At 39.1% G+C, this 20,207-nt stretch overlaps 1 protein-coding gene across 7 annotated transcripts in view; it reads left to right on the top strand.

The window, feature by feature from the left end:
- Nucleotides 1-20,207, top strand: part of LOC131702889 (disabled homolog 2-interacting protein-like) — a 237,203-nt gene that overhangs the window by 162,873 nt on the left and 54,123 nt on the right. Inside the window, exon 1 of one of the 7 annotated variants that reach the window (XM_059005250.1) lies at nt 2,078-2,143. The exons of 4 other annotated variants lie outside the window; for them this stretch is intronic. The gene's annotated coding sequence lies outside the window, so the exon portion shown is untranslated. Of the gene's footprint in view, nt 1-2,077; nt 2,144-8,448; nt 8,965-19,951; nt 20,122-20,207 lie in introns of those variants that run through there. 2 more of the 7 variants (XM_059005248.1, XM_059005249.1) reach the window with 2 other exon arrangements.

The following is a 20,207-nucleotide window of genomic DNA, read 5'->3' as shown; positions in this document are numbered from 1 at the left end:
CAAGACAAAGATTCCTGTGTGATATTGAGAACTTTCTGAGACATGTTCATGTAAGTTACTTACAAATTGCTTGGCCATTCAAAAGATTTCCAGCAATATATTATGCGTAATATTGTCCATGCAATTACCATGTAAACCTATTAGCAGTTATTGTATTTCTTGAGATATGTCTGTGTTAATCCACTGTAATCCATGACATTTAATGTTGTTTATTGGATTTAAGACATATAGAGCATGTGTAGTAAATCATACAGCGATGTGCTAGGCTTTGGTTTATGGGGCTAACGCTCACACTGAAATCGACCTCCTTATTTTAATCTTAATGTTTTGCCGTTTCGTCTGATTGATTATTGCATTTGCATATATTTTTTTAATTATATGCGTGTCGTTTTTAAAATGTACACCCTTTTTTAAATAATGTTTTGCAGTAGTGCTAATAGGTGTCTAAATCAGCACAGTGGCACAGTATTGCTTGCAGAATGTGTTCAAAGTAAAGCGATTACTATTGAACATCGTATAAGCTTGGCAGACATGTATTTAGCCACAGAATGTGCACAGAATAGGCAAGTGCTGTACACTCTTTCCTGACCGCTGCATCCCCCTGATCGGTATGGATCATATAATATTAGGGTTAAAAGGTGGATCAGTCCCAGGGGTATTTCGCAAGCATTGACAATTACTTTCGTTTTTTTCTTTTTAGTGGTCAATTTTTCTTCTCCAATGCCTGAGCTCCCGAGATTTCTAATCACACTCCTGGACCGAAGTTAACAGATTCATTGGTCTCCAAAGACAATACTTAAGAACGTGGTTCCTTTCAAGTTCAAGTGTCAGATACTGTATGTACCCAGCTACTGGCAGTGCCTGTCTCCAGCAGCAAGCCAGGAAGCATCTAGGCAAATAAATCAGTGAATGTATTTTTTTTTTTTCTGGAGCCACTCACTGTGAGATTAAACAAGCAGAAAATAATGCAGCACCCTTTAGGATGAATGTACACTAGCTGCAATCAAGACAGTTGTTATGTTGTTATTTCAGCCGCTCTTGTTTTACAGCAGCTAAAGTGCCATCCATCTTACCACTGCTTCTATCTGTGAGGAATTGCGCTCCTTGCATCAAGGGTCAATTATCGCTTTAAGAATGGCTTAATAAGTCAGCTGATTGGACACTGAATGGCCCTTTGCAAACATGTGCTTATTTCTCCATATTACAAAGCATCCACTTACACTGAGCAGTGGATACACTGCAGACACAATACAGGGCTATGGAACTGAAACGGAAACAAGCTCTTAATAAAACAAATTAAAAGTGTGTCGCTTTTTGTAAACAAAAGCTCTCCAGGGAGTCTCCCAACTATCCATTTTTTAAAATCATTTCAGCCTCTCTGTTTTAACCAGTTTAAGCTTTATCAATTGATTATAGAAATACATTTGTGCATAGTGTGTATCGCATACCAGTCTAAACTCTGCTAAAACTACATTATTGTGTTAAATAATTACTGTGAAACTTGTATGAACTGGTCACCAAAAGTACTGGAAATCTGGCTGTTAAGAGCAAGTTGACCAGTAAGTTCATGTGATCATTTTTAATGGCATTCCTGAACAGAATATATTAACACACTGGATATATGCATGGGGGAGTTCTGCTCTTGTCCCTCATCTTCAGAGGAGGTTGTGTCGTAAACCAAGATGTGTTTTTTAATAATACCAAAAAACTGCATCTGGAGAGTAAGAATATTGCTGCAATTAAATTACCATTCCGAGGGCTAATGAGCGGGGAAGATAATAAACATCATCTTTGTTCATTCTCTCTCTCTCTCTCTCTCTCTCTCTCTCTCTCTCTCTCCCTCCCTCCCTCCCTCCCTCTCCCTCCCTCCCTCTCTCTCTCTCTCTCTCTCTCTCTCTCTCTCTCTCTCTCTCTCTCTCGTTTATCAGCAGTGTCTTGCATTGCTACAGTCTTAACAGTGTAGGATTAGATAGTACAGTATTTGCTACTGTATGATATTAATCCAATCTGTAAGTTGCAGAATATAGCTTTAAAATGAATGAAACTAATAAAGGATATTATGTTATCACTGTTACAGTATAATGCTGGGTTGCTCCGGAGCTGGCCATATTATTTACAAGCCCCATAAGAATACAGTGGCTTGGTAAGTATTATAAGACTCGTAATGTATGCTAATCTAATGCATGCAATGAGTCAACACGACTTAGATGGTGCAACTGGGAATAAACTGAGTTGTGGACTTTTGTGATTTCGCAGAGCATCTAATGAGTATATGGTGGATTCATTATGTTATGAAACGGTCTGCTGGGATTAGTTAAATTGCAAAGATATCAGAAAACAAGGCAGAAGCTGGGTGAAATGTGAGAAGCGCCTCTCCTTGAGAAAAGCTGGCAATATATATTGCTGTATGATGTGCACACTGTAGTCACAATTTGCTGTGCACATGTTTCCCAGTAGGGCTGAAGCATTAATCAGTCAGAAAGGAAGGACATTAAAGGATGCCGGTTGTACACATTGTGGGATATGTAAAGACGGGGCTTTAGCTACGAATGGGATTACAGCACACTTGGGTTATTAAGATCCCTGAATGGTTAAAGCTGTGACATTCCTTTTTTTTCCCTGATTCTGAATATATATATATATATATATATATATATATATATATATATATATATATATATATATATATATATAAACTTGAATCTACTGGGTTAGCAGTGGCCTAGTACCCTGGCTTTAACTCTACAGTGGTTTAAGTATATTATTTTATTGAACAGGTACAAGGTATGTGTCTTGCTAAATCTCTAAATGGAGTGCCAGACTGACATTTTCATTTTCATAGCAGGCAACAAACAGAGAACTCCAATTTTGTTCTCTTGAGTTTTTATTTATTTATTTATTTTAACAGGTTAATTGAGTAATTTTCACACTGGCCAACCCCATCTCTCAAACAGCCACCCATTTCGAAATAGCCTCAAATTGTCGTCTAGATTTGAGCATCTTATCAGAGGCGCACAGAATTCAATCTCTTTTTTTTTCTTTTTGTATTGACTCTGTTCTTGCTGAGAAATATTTTACTTTACAAAGGGAGAGTTAGGTAGCTGCAGCTATTTGCTACAAAATGAATGTCATCTCCTTCAAGACTGGCAAATTGAAAGGAAAGAAACAAGATGTTTACTGTGAGGAGGCATTCTTTTTTGGGCTAGATTTCATACATACATACATACATACATATATGCATGCATACCCACTCACAGGGATCAAGCTGACCCTGAAAAGATGAAACCTGATAAATTGTTGACTACGTGTGTGTTTGTGTGTGTCTGCATGTGTGTGCATAAAAGAAAATAGCCCTAGTTAAAGGATGGAGCAGGAAAACTTTTAAAACATCCGCTCAAAACCATAAAAATCCTTTCGGAAGCCTGTTGTAATGTTTGCAGCCAGCCATGCATTCAAATCTATTTGTCAGTCAGGGCCTTGTTATGTACAGGGCTGTCTCAAGGAGTTTGTTTCTGTAAGGTCCACAAGATTAAACATGTGGACTCGTAGCCTGTAATGCATATCTACAGGCCTAGTTCAACCATTTCAATACTTCTAATAGAACATTAAAGAAGAGTATGAGCCTGGAATACCAACTAAAAAAGGGTACGATATCAATGGCAAACAGCTATAATCCCAAACTGCATTCTGGAAATAAAGCTCATCTGGGAGCTGCGTTCCCGTCAAATTAGCTAATGCATATTTATAAAGCCATGAGCCACCACCCTCCTCTCTCTCTCTCCCAATGAGAAATGTGATCGCTCAGCAGGGGACCTACTGTGTGTGTGTGTGTGTTCCCCCAGCTTATCCCTTTCGTTCCATGAGGTTTCTCTATGGAGCAGCATTGTGTTACTCTTGTTGTGCCCTTCTGGAGGGGAGTCTGTGATAAAGATCATTAGAAACTAGCGCCAGGGGAGTCAGCTGGAGCAGTGTGCAGCAGCTTCCTCCCATTAACTCAGAGCCACAGCCAATCAAGTAATTTCCCCAAGAAGTGAACATTGCAGGTGGAGTGGTCATATCATTTGATCAGAGAAGAAGTGATATTTTATTTTCAGGATCAGCGTGCCGGTTGCTCAGACAGTACTACAGATAGACCAGACAATTTCCTACAGCTTGCCGTTCTAATATTGAAAATAGAGAGCACCAATAAATAAGGCTCAAGATTGATTAGCCTTCAACAGGTCAATGGATTTTCTTTTAGAAAACACTGTTAGGAAATTCTAATACAGTATAATAAAAAAAAACTTCCTGAAAGATTTAAATCATTATTTTTGACTCCCAAGAAAAGCGCCTTGGAGACATTTTGTAGATTAGCAGATACAGAAATTAAGAAAACAGAGAGAGAATTTTCAGTTTTCTGTTTGCCTCCAGGTCTAGTGATTATCACTTTGCTTTTACCTTCGCTAGAATGACAGAAAGGTTTCCTCTATCCTCTTTCACCTAATTAGAGGAGGCATTTTGTTGTGTTATTAAATAAAACGCCTGTTAGAAATACCAGCAATAAAATTCAGTCAGCTGTTGCTTAGTACTGTATACTCCCAAATACTTATTTTATGTATGTATTTATTTATTTATTTATTTTCATTAATGGAGTGCTAGCTAAAGTTAATTTTCATCCCTCATCAAGGTTGGTAAAAAGTCCTCTATTGCACAGCAGTTTTATCCATTCCAGGTTTTGATATGAGCTTGATCAGAACCAATGTATAGATAACACACTCAGGTGTCCCTGATTAAACTCATAGTAAAATGCTGGAACCAGACCATGTGGACCAAGGCTGCATCAGTTACCTACAGCATCGTATTTGAAATATTTCCCTATTCTGAAATAATATTTAAAAAACATGCTGGAATTTCCAGCAGAGGCATCTCGGGCAGCCCCTTACATACATTATTATTAATGAGCTGTTTTCCTCTCTGCCAATTATCGGTGACCTGTATACTGACCTGGTGTAGATTCCTGGAAAGACTACTTGTTAGAGCTTAGCTGTTCTCGGTTAATCTGACATTGGCAGTCTGGGGTTTAACTAATATACAGTACAATTGTTTAGTTTGTTTCTCCTTCATACTTAACAAAGGAGAAAAAAATGGGTCAAAGATTATTCTTTTTTGTTTGTTTGTTTTATGCCCTTTGGATCCAATTGTATAGCTGGATACCAATTAATTCCACGTCGGTGTCTCCTCCTGATATTGCTTCAGGTTAAAGATGGTAAACAGACCATTTAAGCTGTTACTGCCAGAAATCTGCCATGGGCCACATTGTTATCATACCAACATTTCACACTGAAATAGTTGTCTTGTGTGCGGAAAATGCAAATCCAGCCTCTGTCTCATTTGAAAATGGAGATCGGCAGGCCAGGCTGTCTGAACAGATATCTGTCAGAAAGTTACAAACTTGTGCAATGTATATTAGTTACCATATGGGTTCCAATGGACACAGCAGCAGGGCTTGCTTTAACTACTAGGCTGTATTATGTTGTCAGCTTAAAGCAAAATTCCCTCAAGTATCTCTGACCCGCTAAAGTCACTAACCACTGTCGTAGCTGCTTGTACTTGTCTTTACAGTGGACTGGACTTAGAGGAAATGACAGAAGTTCTGTATGTTAATAAATGTCTTACATGTCTTTAGCATCCACAGTCCCTTTTAATTTCCCAAAAAGACAAGCATAAAGGTGCTTTACAGTATGTGGATGTTAAAGAATAAGTAGTGGGGTTCTGAAAAATACAGCGTTGTATGTCCCCCTGTTTAAATAATGTACCTGTAATTTTTATTTTCGTTGTTAACATCCTGACTGAAGTCTGTTTCAAAGCTCTTTTCAAAATGTCTGCTCTCGTGCACTGGGGTTTGAGATCTGTCCTCTAAATCACTGCAGGAAGAGCAATTTAAAAAAAAAAAAACATAACAAGAAGTGCTCTGGCTTTTCTGTTCCGTTTGACAATGTAGGCAATCATCCTTACACTATCAGTGCACTAGAGCGGACATTTTGAAAAGAGCTTTGAAACAGACTTTTTAGTTTTAAGTGTAAAAAGTTGTCAGGATGTTAACAATGAAAACATTAATTACAGGCACATTATTTAAACAGTTGTAGCAACACGCGTGGACGTGTAACACTATATTTTTCGTAACCCCGCTACTTACTCTATGTGAATATATTTCATTAGACTTATATAACAGTTAATCACTGAGGGGTAGTGGTCATGGTACAATGGAAACTACAGTACATTACTTTGCGCAGATATTGGATAAAGCTCATGAGAGTACATATTGATTGATCAGAGGATTTTCAGACTACAACAGAAGTTGAAGAGGGTAAGCTGAAAGTCAACATAGCTATTGAACACCTTTATGGTGCTCTGGTGTGAGATATTTTAGGATTCCTCTTATTGTTTTTGGTATTCCCTGTAATTCCACGGATTATCCACAGCAGACGATGACTCGTATAGATAAAGCCTGCCAAGTGAAGATGACAAGTTGTCAATGAAGCAACCTTGTGACTGCATCACTTTGCTGTTCACTAAACCACAACCTGCTCTGTTTTACGGTGAAGGACAAGGGTGTCAGACTTCATACTAAATAAGGCAATGAGAAATAATCTACTTTTCCGGTTTCTTCTGTTTCTGTCTTGAACAGTCATATTTCACTGCAGTGTTCTTTCTAGCATCTTAAAGCTTGTTTGCATTATATACGGCTGGGGATGATGAGAACTCTTGACACACCTGTGATTGTAAATTGATCTTCTCTGTGAATTTGAATTTGAAAATGCTGCTTCCTTCTTTGACAACTTTTCATGTTACTTGCTGCCACCAAACCTTTCTTCATCTCTTCTCTTGCTTTAAAGTGATTGCATAAGGCAATTTGCTGACACACAGGGCAGAGGCTGTTTAGTACAGTATTTATTTAGTTGAGCTATGCATCTGTTTTAGTGCTGTCTTGCGTTTGCACTGTGGTTTTCAAGACCTGGATATCACTTTTGCTTCATAAACACCCTAGCGAGAATGCTGTGAGCATAATTGCTATTTTACTGTGCTTCTTCACTCTTCTGTTACCAATCACAGTCGGCTCATGAATGTGCCACCTTGCGTTAGCGTTTTAAAATGATGTTGCCGCTGTTTCGGTGTAATTATTGGAACAACACTCTCTGGCCTTGGTTAGCTATTGTATTGTTTATTTAAAGATCAAGCAGCTTCAAATGTAATGTTCTTATTTTATACTGTCCCCTTGCTTTTTACCTGAGTTAGGTAATGTGCCAAAGTGACTTTTTGGAAGTAAGAACTAGCGCCATCTAGTAATGCATCTAGTACTAGATGGCGCTGGTGTTTAATATAAGGACCCTGATCTATACTGCATTACATGTGTGTCTATGGCAGATAACAAAAACTGAAGAGCAACTGCTGAACTCGGAGTCAAATCAGCTTAACAAAGACTTTATCAAAACATGTAAGATCAATCAATTCCGAGTTACTGCAATAAAAGCCACTCAGAATGGTTGCAAACAGTCCTAACAAATGCACTCATATGTATTTTGGAGTTACTGTACTAGCTCTTTAAGTGATGCATTGAGTTTGCAGTTCAATAGTAAATGGCTTCATGGCTTCAGCTTGTGTGGCAGACTCACAGATACTCTGCTTAAGGAATGTAAAGGGCAAGGCAAACATGCTATCATGAAAGAGATTACCATAGTGTTTTTTTTTTCTCAGCATTACTACAGCAGCTAGTGCAATCAGGCTGTACTAAATTCAGATAATCCAGGAATGAAGTTAATCCTCTTGGCCATGACACTTGCTTTAGTGTGGGGCATTTAAGAGTGAACTGCAGATCACAAACAGAAGGGAACTTGAATGAGAGAGAGTGTGCATGAAGCTTGTTCATAATTATACAGGCCTTCAACCCCCTCAATATTAAGACGTCAAACCGAATTGCAAAAACACGAGTGTTAAATACACTAAATTGTGGACACAAATTCACGATACAGTGTCGGAAAGCCCTAATTTGTAATGGTAATCCAATAACAAATGAATTAACCTTAGTTGAGGTCCCAAAAGACATTCTAGTCTAGTTTCACACAATGGAAAACAAATCAATTTGATAATAATCTGAAATGACAGGTGCCATTAAGGCAACAAAATTATAAGCACTTGGCGTTCAGAACAGGTAAAATTATGCCACGGTACAGTATGTAATCAAAAATTCTCCTACAGTTAAAAATAATTAAGTAGGCAGATACAGTATATATATATACGCTCGTTTCCTTTTGTCAGATGAGCAGAATACATCTGGTTATAATATTTCCAACCCCCCTCCCCTCTCGGTCTGAGGCTAATTGTTTCTAGCATTGCATTATAAAAAGCTTGTTGTTTCCACACTGATAGACTGAGCTGCCTAGGCGGCTGCAGCCACATGAAACTGCTGCCTGAGCTGGAGCCAACCTGATAAAGCAGACAGGACAAAGACCACACACTCCCAAGCAAGGGGCAGGGCTTCTCACAATCGCCTGTTCTCTCCTGCTGCCTGCCTGCCTGCCTGCCGCCCTCCCTGGGATCTGCTCAGAACACGGACTGAGAGAGGATAAGATAGTAACACAGAGAACAAAACCAGCCCTTTGTATACAGTTAGGGAGGAAGACAGAGAGAGGGGGAGTGTGAGAGAGCCTTGGCCCACTTCCCTTATCCCTCGACAGGAGAGAGAAGTAGGGCAGCCTCCCTTCTCCTAGCAGTCAAAAAGGCGGAACGTGGTTAAGAGGGTCGCTTCAAGTACCAGCTAAATTACTCCAGGATTCCTGACTAAACGGCACTGGAGTGGAGAGGCATACATCAGGCAGAAAATGGAGCTCTGAGCTGATACACCCCTTCTTTTTCTTGCTTTGCTACTGAACTAGAATACACACTGTGCGCTGTTCATTTGTTTAGCGGAGTCAGAAGGAATGCATGGTAAGTGTTTCTGTGATTATGGCATGTGCGGGAAACAAATGAACACATTCTATTCATGTCCATGGGTGTTCTGGATGTATCAGTCTTGGACAGAGAGAAGGCTGTTTTTTTTTATATGTATTGATGTATGCATTTATGTATTCATAAATATATTCAGCATGTTAACAAAAAATACTTTGATATAACACCTAAGCCAGTCCTTACTGCTTTATTTATTATAATTATTTTTTAAATCTGTTTCTATTCATGTTTTACTTCTATACTTGTATCCACCGGCACGGGTGAAATAACGTTTTAAATATAAATCAAATCAAAGCAAAAAATGATCTGACTGTCTGCATTTGGGAGGTAAGCTATGCAGTTGTTTCTGAATGTTCTCAGTAATGTAAACGGCAAAGTACAATTATTAAGTGTGTGTTAAGTCACAGAAGGACCGGCCTCTATAATTTCATTTCAAGTTACAGTGCCTTTATTCAGGCTAAACAGGTTTTTGAAAGTTGATCAATCACAGGTTTGTGATTTTTTTTTTTTAAATATTTGGGGAAGTGTTGTTGTTATTTCATCCTGCAAGTGAAATATTTATAAGGAATGTTTCATTTCATGCATAATTAAAGTATGGTTCAATGTACCCGTACAATATCTGGCTGCTAAATGTAGTTTGCTAAATTCAGAGAAATTATTTCATTGTTATTTCATAGCTTGTTTGTTTTTTTTTCTCAGTTATTTTAAGCTTCCTGTTTGCTATGACTGATGCATTTTACAATTTTAAATAAACTGCAGGATATAGAACAGAGGCAGCTAGCAACATGAAACAATATTATATTGCCATTGCTATTTAACCGTTGTTAACACGCTCAAAGAGAATATCTAATATACAGCAGGTCTGCTTCTAATATCTTCCAGGAGCCACGAAAGAGAATCACCTTGTAATACTGCTCATTCAGAGCAGTGCTTTCATTCTAGGCGTTCCTGTAAATATGGGCTTTTCTATGGGTATAATAAAGCATTCCCAGCATCAATATAACTGCAAGCAGCACAATATATTGAAGTTAGTCCGTTAATAAGCTGCCTCTGCTAAAGTAAATCCAGGAGGCTCCACTTCCTTTTGCATCCCATGTTCAAAGCAAACCCGAAACCATTGCAAATCTATAAACAAGCAGGTTCCTGTGAATAAAACAAGCCCAAACTGTTTTGCTGTCATAATGAAGAAAAAAAGGCCACCGTCCAAACTGCCAGTCCAGTAGTCAATGGTTTACTATAGGCTATATTCAGTGTTGTAGATATTACAAGTGCTTTTTTAAAGTATCGTATTTAAGTTTACTGCTAGTTTGTAATTAAGTGGTTACATGGCATGATGGTTCTTACACACCTTTTTGTTTTCAAAGTCTCTGCTACTGTATCAGTTTGTAGTTAAAATGTTCCTGCTTTCTACCGTTGTCGCTGATTGTCTGTAATTCCTTGTGGGCAGCAGTTCCAGAGGGGGATTACTTAGATTAAACAAACTGTACCGGATCTCTTTTTGTGGACACGGATACTTCACCCCACGCAAAGACCCTCAGGTGTAGTTTTTTTTATAACCGTTCAGTTCAGTTGAATCCACCATGCACTTGTCAAAAGTATGGCAGTGTCCCCGACAGAATATAGAGGCTGTTACTGAAAACAAAACCCTGTTTAGAAACTTGAATGTGGCATAAAAGCTCCCATAGAATCCCTGTCACGATATAATCTTTATCCATATATAAATCAATCATAAGATATTTAGCAGTACTGATAAAGAAATTACATGTAGACTACAGCACCAAGTAAGCATCCCTTTAGTAGTAGTTTTGGTGACTTTAAACATAGTGAATGCATTTTATATACCAGAATATAGCAGAATAAAACAAACGCATCCCTATACAGGTTTCCAGATGGATTTCATTGTTGTTTTTTCTAAGTTCGGTTTGCTTTGTAAGGGGATAGGGGGCTGTGCTGTATTTTTTTCCCAGCCCCCCCTCTGTCTCAGGTCTGCTGTTTAAGTGTGAAGTGACACATTAAGATTTGGCGCTGGAGGCAGTGTCAGACAGGTAGGGGAAAGTGCTGTGAGAAAGCAGTAAGTCATTTTCACAAAGTCCCATCTGCTGCAAGGATGGCACCTGTTTTCATTGGGGGAGAGACAGGCTCAGCTGGGTTTTCTATCCTACTTCACTAATCCCCTCACTCGCACTCTCTTTTGCCTTTGGAGATTATAATTCTACAAATGTGTGTAATAAGATATGAATGTGTATATATGTACTGTATCATAAAATACTGTGTGTGTCAAGTGTGCCAATGAAAATATATATATTTTCTTTTTCGTCATGGGGATTGTAAGTATGATGTTGCTTTCATTGTTGAGGAGTTTGGGATAAGGCATGCCACATTGGTCATGGTATTGTTTCCAAAGACTTCACTTTTTACAGATCTCAAATCGTCCAGTTGCATGTATCTGAGTCTTTACGATTCAAGCTTTGTTTAAATCAATTAGATTCAGATAAATTCTCATCCTGTACCTCAGGTAAAGCAAACAAATGGATGCCAAGCGCAAAACATGCTTAATTTTTTGCAATCAGTTTTGCTAATCCCCTGTATGATCCATGCATCAAAGCATAACCCTTGCAAAGCATCCTTATCCTTGAATAGTTCTTGCTTTAACTTGGATTTATGGCTTTATTCCAGCATGACCCTTGCTGGAAATACTATTTGAATCATGATCTTTTAAATCCAAACATAAAAGCATTATGCCCAGGTTTGTAAGACTGCTAGCACAACCCAGCTTTAAGATTCAGCAAGGTTCGTTATGCTGCATTGAAGATGGTATCCACCTTGTTGTGTCTAGGATAAAGAAAATACCACAGCCCTTTCTCAGCCTGTTACAGGACTTGCTAGCTGCCATTCCAGAGCTGGCATTGGCTGGCACAGCCCCTTAAGAGCAGGGAGCCTGGGGACAGAGTGAAGCTGGCATAATGAGCCATAGGACCCTCTCCTTTTAAAAAGGGATGAAACTGAACCAACCCTATTTACTGCAGGACGAATCCATAACCCCATTAATCATTGTGCAGCTGCACATTATAGAGTTTGTGAGCCACGGTCCATGCAATCAAGTGTTCTCCCCATTTGTTACAGAAGAGAGATGGGGGGGGGGGGGAGACTTGACTCTTCAGGGGGCAGCCAAATGTGTTCTTATTAACAGACTGTTCATATTAACTGAGTTATCTCGGGGGAGGAGCATGCCACTGTCACGGGCTGGCCCTGTAATCTGCTATTCCCACATGATGCAGAAGAGGCACGTACTGAATCACTCTAGCACAGTAGATTATGTTAAAACCAAATAAGTCAGTGCTTGGAATGGGGTCAGTTTACACTTGCTTCAGTGCAATGACTATGAAGCTATGACAGTTTCCATACATTGATTGTTGCTGATTTGGCTTTTATTTATTTATTTATTTGTTTATTTATTTATTTATTTTTAAAAGAAGAAACCGTATCAAGCACACAGTAAATCAATAATTAAAAACACAATCAAACATTTTGCTTGAGGGGTGCAGACTGACACCGTGGGTGAGCCTTTGCTTCTTGCTGTGGATTTCTCTTGCAAGAATGTCTCTCAACCAGGGATGGATTCTCTGTGTTTTTTTAAGCAGGCCAGATGGTAAAATAGTCTGATTTGTGGTGGGGAGGCTTGCTGGCAGCAGCAGATTAGTGATTTGGTGGTTGTTCCTGCTGGTTACGAGAGATGAGCTGCTGTGAGACTTTGCAGTACCTCCTTTCGTAAGCAGGCACTGGTTCACAGCTTCACTAGGGATCCTTGCATCTGCCTCATGGTTCACCCACACAATATCCAGCTCAACAGCAGGGATTTATAGGGTTTGCGATTGGAGAAAATGTATGTGGAAGATACCATCTGTGTTCTAATACTATTAGTAAAAATTGTGCAGTAAAACAAGCCCTATATACGGTACCCTTTTCATTGGTGTTCAGTCCGTAGCACATTTTAGATTTGTGTTGCTGTGTATTGATTTTAGAAAAAGGGCATCTTTCATAACGAAACAACATTCCTGGGAAATTATGCTGGGTTCCACCAGGATGGCCAAAATAAACTCTATTTTTATCTGCAGTTGCTGTAAACTTTCCATTGTGGGCAAACGTGATTACTGCACAACATGGCTACTGAAAAACTGTGCTGCCGTCTTTACAGTGTGTGAACTAGTTCAGAACAATTCCTCTGTGTGTTTGTGTGTGCGTTTCATTTGCTGATTTGCTTACCGTTTATTCTTTTGTTTTCTGTTGCCAAGCAATGGAAAAATCCAGGAAATACTGTTCTGTATTGTTTTGCAACTGTTCCAAGCTAAATATTGATTTTAGTATTATAAATAGTCATAAAGTCAACGGCAACAGGATTTACAGGTTTTCTAAAAGCTTCCAGCATAAACCTCTCTCTTTAGTGATAATAATGAAGAAAGTGTTTATCTTTAGAAACCTAATTCGATGAAAACTTTTAGTAAAGTGGTTTGAAATACTGATGGGGGACATTAAAAGCAATTACTAATATTGCCTCATAAATAGAACTTGGAATATAAGTTGTACAGCTTGAAATGGAATGGGCTCATTTGCGTAATGATGCTGCACATACAAAAACATGGAAAGAGACCTTCTTTAAAAAGAAATCAGAGACGATTTAGAAATGCAGCTGTTTCTATACAGATCTATTCCAGCTAATGAGTAGAAAATAGGCCTGCCAGCCCAGTAACCATTAGTGCATCTTGACCAACTGCGAATACATTGCAGTGAGCAGCTTCATGTATTAACATCATTACTCAAAGTCATCTTATACTAATCAGATTCATTGAGCTATCAGTACACAGTGATGTATTTGTTTTCCTGGCACCATCTGCTGTACTGTATGTGTCTGTAATTGCGTATTTCTTGTTGTATTAGCGGTAGACAAACACTCACGCACAGAGATCTTGTTTTAATAGGAGAAAATGAATGTGAATTGTATGCTGCACTTTGAAAGGTGTACCAACGTGAACCTGTGTTTTTGTTTGCGTGTGCTCTGTATCTTTCTGTACTCTTTGCCTATCTGAAGTCATACGTGATTTGTGTGCAAAGCGTTCACCTCTTTTTTCCCCCCAATTCATATATTCCTTCATTGCAGGCTTGAATGTCTGTGTGCTAGTGGCTGTGTCGTTAATGCCAGTTTAACATTTTTATAGTTCAGGTGTTTTTCTACAAGGTATTTGAAAAAGGAGCTGCCTGGCTTTCCTTTGTGGGTTTATGAATAGCTTACAGGTTCAATTTTAGGGAGGTCTGCCATTAATAGAGAGACAAATTAAATCACAGCAGACTGAAATGTTTTTACATATGAAAATATATGCAATATATACTGCACCACGAAACTTTTTTAAAGCTGTGTTTCTGCTGGATTCCCGACGACACACACAGATTGCATATTCAACACTGTTCAGCAATCTTCCCATTAATACTCATTGACAGAAATGCACCTCCACGGAATGGTCCACATGAGCTGGAGTGACCAGACACCGAATGATCTTGGTGTCGAGAGATTCAATCCTGTCCATTAGCCTGGACGCAGGACAAACTGTTGAGTTTCTGTACTGTCCTGGCAAAACCTAGGAGGTTAGCAAAACTAGAGAGTGCCACTCCACAGTTGTGTTTTCAGAAAAGGACCATCTGTGCTGAAAGCTCTGGGAGTGTCATCACTTTGTTTTTGTTTTTCGTGTGAGTTGAGTTTAATTACTGGGTCCGTGCTATGCGTGTTGTGCAGTAGCCAGCAGTGTGGATCCAAATAGATAGCAAATTGGGTCCCTAGACTCCAGCATCCTCCTCACAGCAAAGCCTGATGTGGTCACACATCGGTAGCTTCAGAGTGCTGTCAGGGTGGCAAGTCTATCACAAGTACTGGTGTACTTGGCTAATCACCCCGTCACGCTTGGTATCTGCATATCTCAGTGTTTATTGATATGATGAGAACAGAGTGCTATGTTGGACTTCTGTTGCAATAACAGGATCTGATTGACCCAAAAATGTGACTGCCAACCATCTGTGCGAAAAGCATGGAAGCTGCTGAGAGCTAGATAAGCAGAGATGGGTTAGACGGCTTATCAGCAGTCTGTCACCGTTCACAAGCATATCACATTGACATATCGCTTTTTTTTATTATAACTTGTTTAATTATTCCTGTACAGAACTTTTCTAGCACATATTCACGGCAATGCTCGCCACTCGAATGAAGACCAAACTCTGTCTTCTTTCCTACAGGTTAACTTAATCTGTGTAAAAACCAGGCCAAAACAACAAGACTGAGAGAATAGGTCAGTAGTTGGTGTGGGCTTTGCAGAAGCACTGTGCGGTTCTCAGTTTTAACGGTTCTGAACAGAACGTGTTACATGCACTGTGATACAGAAGGCAGTAGCCTGTGCCGTCTGGCCTGGTCTTAATTTTAACAGTGTGACCCACCAGACTTGAGGAGCAGACACATCTAGGATTCAGTGAGGACAGCCAGCTGTGAGCTTGTGAGCAAAGACTGTACTCTTGTTGTTCTGTTATTACTGAATTGCAGTCATGTGATACGGGGGTCCTTTCCCTGTTGCACTCTGGGATACAAATGCTCACCCACAATCATGCTTCTTTCAAACTAGGTTTCGGTTGTATATACTAATTTTTAGAATATAAAGTGCATCAGTAACTGCCTTGAGTTACATCCACCGTAAAACAGGAATGTCTTGTGTACTTTAAACAACAGTAAATAACAAAGTAATGCGCAAGCTGTATGTAGCAAACAGATATGCTTCTAAGATTTGTAAAATGATACTTGATATACAGGTTAACCCTGTTTTGTATCACCTCGCTTAATATCATGCCCCGTTTATTATCACGATTTTTCAAAAACCACTTGCCATGCACCATGGGTTCTTAGAGAAATCTTAATATCATCTCACAAACCTGCTTATTGTCACGTTTTGTGCAGCCTGTCAAATGCTGTGTGGTCAGGCTTTACTAAGTAACCACATGATAGAATTAACTTTCAACGCAACTAACAACCAATAATCATCTCGGCTGATAAACTGACATTTTGTGCAGCCTGTCAAATGCTGCGTGGGCGGTCTTAATGGGATACAGTTCAGTTACGAAACATCAACGTCATCAATTTTTTCTTTTTTAACATAGTCTCATTCACAAAAAAAACCACCAAGTGCAATGCCTAACTGATAGCTCTCATCAGACGACAATTCATGCCTTTTTTAGATAATGACACAAACTATTTTTGTTCCAGTTAATGGTACAGAACGTATTTGTCCTGTAGTAAACTCTATGCATTTGATTAAATGTAAGGAACTACTAAATGTACAGTACTAAAACACTGCTCTTTAAGTCATCGTTAGTTTTCTTTCTTTTTTCTCACACTTATAGGCAAACGTAAAATCCAGTTTATATCACAACCCGCTTTATATCACAAATTCTGCCTGCACGGCAATCCTGATATAAAGCGTGTTCATCTGTAAAGCTGCGGTACTATGCGGTTCATTATATTAAACTATCAAGTCCCCTAGGTACCAGAGATACCTGTTTTTTTTTTTTTTTAAAGAATAAATAAGGGATACATCTGGGGGTGCTTTTTTATTTGTACAGCTTTTTTTGTACTCGTAATCTGTGCAGATTTCTTGTTTTCCTCATATGGAGTCAAGACCATTGTTTCCTGTTGACTCACGCCCCTGTGAGACTTCAGCTTCCTGTTAGTTTCAATGCAAAGCCAGGCCAAGTGTGGGAAATAACAAGATGATGGAACGCTATTGCCATTGACAGAGCCACAGCAAAGCACAGTAAGGGGTGGTGGAAGTGTACAACATTCAAAAGGCTTCATGGAGATCAGCATTATGAATACTCGAAGGACAAATTAGTACATGATAGGGACAATTACCATTTCCCAGCTAACATTCTCCTTTTGAAAGCGTTGTTAGGTGTAACAGAGAGGCATGTATCAGCTGTGAAAATGAAAGCAGTGATGTACTGTTCGTTAGCACAATGGGGTTATTTTTTTCTCTCATTAATTTTCAAGTGTTATTCCTACTCATACATCCCACAATCCGTGATGAAAATACAGCATCGGCTGAGACTGTGAACCGTGGTTGCTGAGGTTACATGGTGAAAAGAAAAATATACCTATGAATTAAAAATAATTAAATAAATACCGACTTTATTTCCCCGTCTATTTTCAATCAAATGTCCCAGGCATAGGAGGACAGCATGTTAAGTTTAATCTACAATAAACTCCTTGCTACCAGCTTACACTACGGACCACTTTATGCAAGTCCCTTGATTTGGAGACAGAAGAATACAGATATCGCAGAAACATTGGAAACAACCAAGTACTGTACATCATTTCATTCTGTTCATGCAGGATACAATCCAATACACATTGAGCTATTTATTTTCCATTCTAGTTGCCAGCTATAGCTTTTTATTGATCAATGGTTCCTGTACAGAAACAAATGGACCAGGGAGCTTGATTTGTCCTGTTTTTAGTGTACAACACATTTCTTTTAAAACAAATCCTGTAGTAATTTCTCCATTAGCGGTTAGCTGAGTTGCAGTCGCTTCCCATATACCGTTTATATCTTGACATGAACGTTGGTTGTATATTTCTTTTTAGTTTGGTTATAAAATGCAGATTTATATGCACTCCTGTCCCCCGTCCCCTCATCACCCTCCTTTCTCTCTCATTGCTAGCTGACAATATTTATTGAGAACTTAAATAGGAAATACCTCTGGTGCTTTTGCAACCACAGTCTGGTCGTCTATCAGGACTGCAAATATTGACCTTATCATAATTTCTAGGGAAGGAGGTAATCAGCAAGATGCTTGTTTAATCCCACTATGTTGTGTTATGTTTTCACAAGGGGGTGAAAAGAAAAACCTCTGTCAGTGAATGAGTTCAGCAGTGAGACGCCAATGTCTCCTGATGAACTGATAAGGGTCTCCCTCTTGCCCTTGTCCTAATGCTCCGCACTTATGTCCACTTGAGGGCTCTGATCACACAAGTGGGCGGAACTCTCTAACTGACGCCTTATCTAGATTACAATCAGCAAGTCACTTCACTTGTTTAGAGTGGTGTGTTGTTGTTGCCTCATCTGGAAATGCAGGCATGTATTACTGGATGAAAGCTTACTGTAAACAGACCGTGTCGTTATTGTAAAATACAGTAAATGTGCCAACCTGCCTATTCACAAAGTAAATAGAAATGACATAATATATGGCTCAGAATATCACACTACCCTTATTAAAAAAAACCTTTAATATAAAACAATTGTCATATCCCATACTGCTGTAATAAGGCAACTCTACACTGTTTTTCCGTTCCTGGACCACAATTTTGAGATTTGTTACATTAGTAAACCTTCATTCCTGTCACAGACCCTTCCCCAATTGGAACAGGGACCCAATTGTGACGCTAGGGTCGTTGACACAAATATATGGTGTTCTACAAGGCCAGGAGTAGGCCTAGTGCTTGCTGGGATTTAAAGAATACAAAGCAGTGGCTGCCTTATTGAGTCAAATAGCTGAGTGAGCACCACATCCTTTGTTTATGCCCTGCTCTTGCTCACTGTTGAAAGCTCAACAGCCAAGTTTCCTTGTTGAAAAGAAAGGCAGGGCCAGTTCCTTCAGCAATGCAGCACATGTTCTGCTTCTAGGGGTCTAAAAAAACCTTCCCAAAAGGCTCACAGGCATCAGAAGAGGAAGTCTGACCCAGATTTCAAAATATCCCGTAACTCTAGCTGAAAGGTGGTAATTAAGACGGTAATCTCTTTTCAGTTTTTAAATGTTTGTGGCTATTTTGGTAAATTATTGACTGGGAAACATGTAATGCGGTGGACCATGTTAAGTAGCTGGAGGAAAGGAATTTATTGGGAAGTGCATGGTCTGGAAAGTGCTACTAAACACATGTACCTCCCATACTCTTAAAACAAGCATGTCCGCGGCCTACAATAGCACCTCACCATCCACTGTGTGCACATATAGACAGACAGACAGCTTGTTCACCTTCCATAGATCTTTGATATTGTGATACACTCAATAACTTCTGCTGAAGAATGTCCTTGGCAAGATTCATCAAAATGAGCGGACATATTAAATTTGGCACATGACAGCCTCTACCTCCAGATGTTTATACCATCAATGCATGTGCTTATGAATATCCTTAGCAAGTTTCAACATAACTGGGCAAGCATTCTGAGACATAAGCATGTACTGTACTGTATGTCTCCCTGCCTCCACTGTATTAATGTAGCCACAGTGGAAGATAATAAAACATGGGAAGTGCTGACAGGAGTTAGGATTATTGTACTTAGAAGCATGGGTTTGCATTTGAACTGTTTGATAAAGGCTATATTATGTGGCAAATAAAGGTACTGATTATAAGTAATCTCTGTCATTTAACCAGCCCACCATTACGATCATTTTCTGTCTGTTCTTTTTAATTTGTAGTTTGATGACTGAAGCAAAACAGAATAACGTATGCTCGCAATGTATATATGTTTTGGTCACACTTCACAATCAGTGGTGATAGTTGTAATTACACATTAACTGTCATACTATTTCCAATAGACTTCCAAAGATGAAGTCCAAAAATATTTCCACATTATGAGCAAAAAAGTGTAAGCTACTGTATGTTAAATTAGGGCTTTGACTGGTTCAAATTCCCAAAAGAATATAAAAGTACATAAATAAATTGCAAATGCACTTTTACTTACAAAAGCCTTTTTTTTAGTACAATTTTAACTTACAGTGCAAAAATGAATGGTTTGGGGGAGGAAGGGGGGGGGGGTACTAAAAGAAAGAATGTCTTTTAAAAAGAGCGCTGTCTCTTTAATAATGAGCCGTGTAGGCTTGGAATGGAGGGTGTGCTACAGTAAAACAAGGCTGGTTGTTCCCAGGGGTGTAGCTTGGCTGAGGGACTGTCAGAAGCCAGAACTGTCCAGGACTGTAGGCCAGTCATTAGCTATTAGATCTCAGAGATTCAAAACAGAACAAGCAGCTGAAGAGAAATGTGCTTTGGAATGTGTTGGCTTTGTCTTCAGGGTAAAGGACTGAAGACGAGCTACACCACACTGGGAAATGGTAAGTACTGAACCAGTTCTATTCAGGGCACATGTTTCATCTGCTGTTTATCATTTTGACTTGGCTGAGAGTTCAAAGTGGTTGCT

This window comes from Acipenser ruthenus, chromosome 31 (genome assembly GCF_902713425.1).
Source record: "Acipenser ruthenus chromosome 31, fAciRut3.2 maternal haplotype, whole genome shotgun sequence".
Lineage (NCBI taxonomy): Eukaryota > Metazoa > Chordata > Actinopteri > Acipenseriformes > Acipenseridae > Acipenser > Acipenser ruthenus.
The sequence above is the reverse complement of the archived record's forward strand: the minus strand, read 5'-3'. Positions and strand labels throughout refer to the sequence as shown.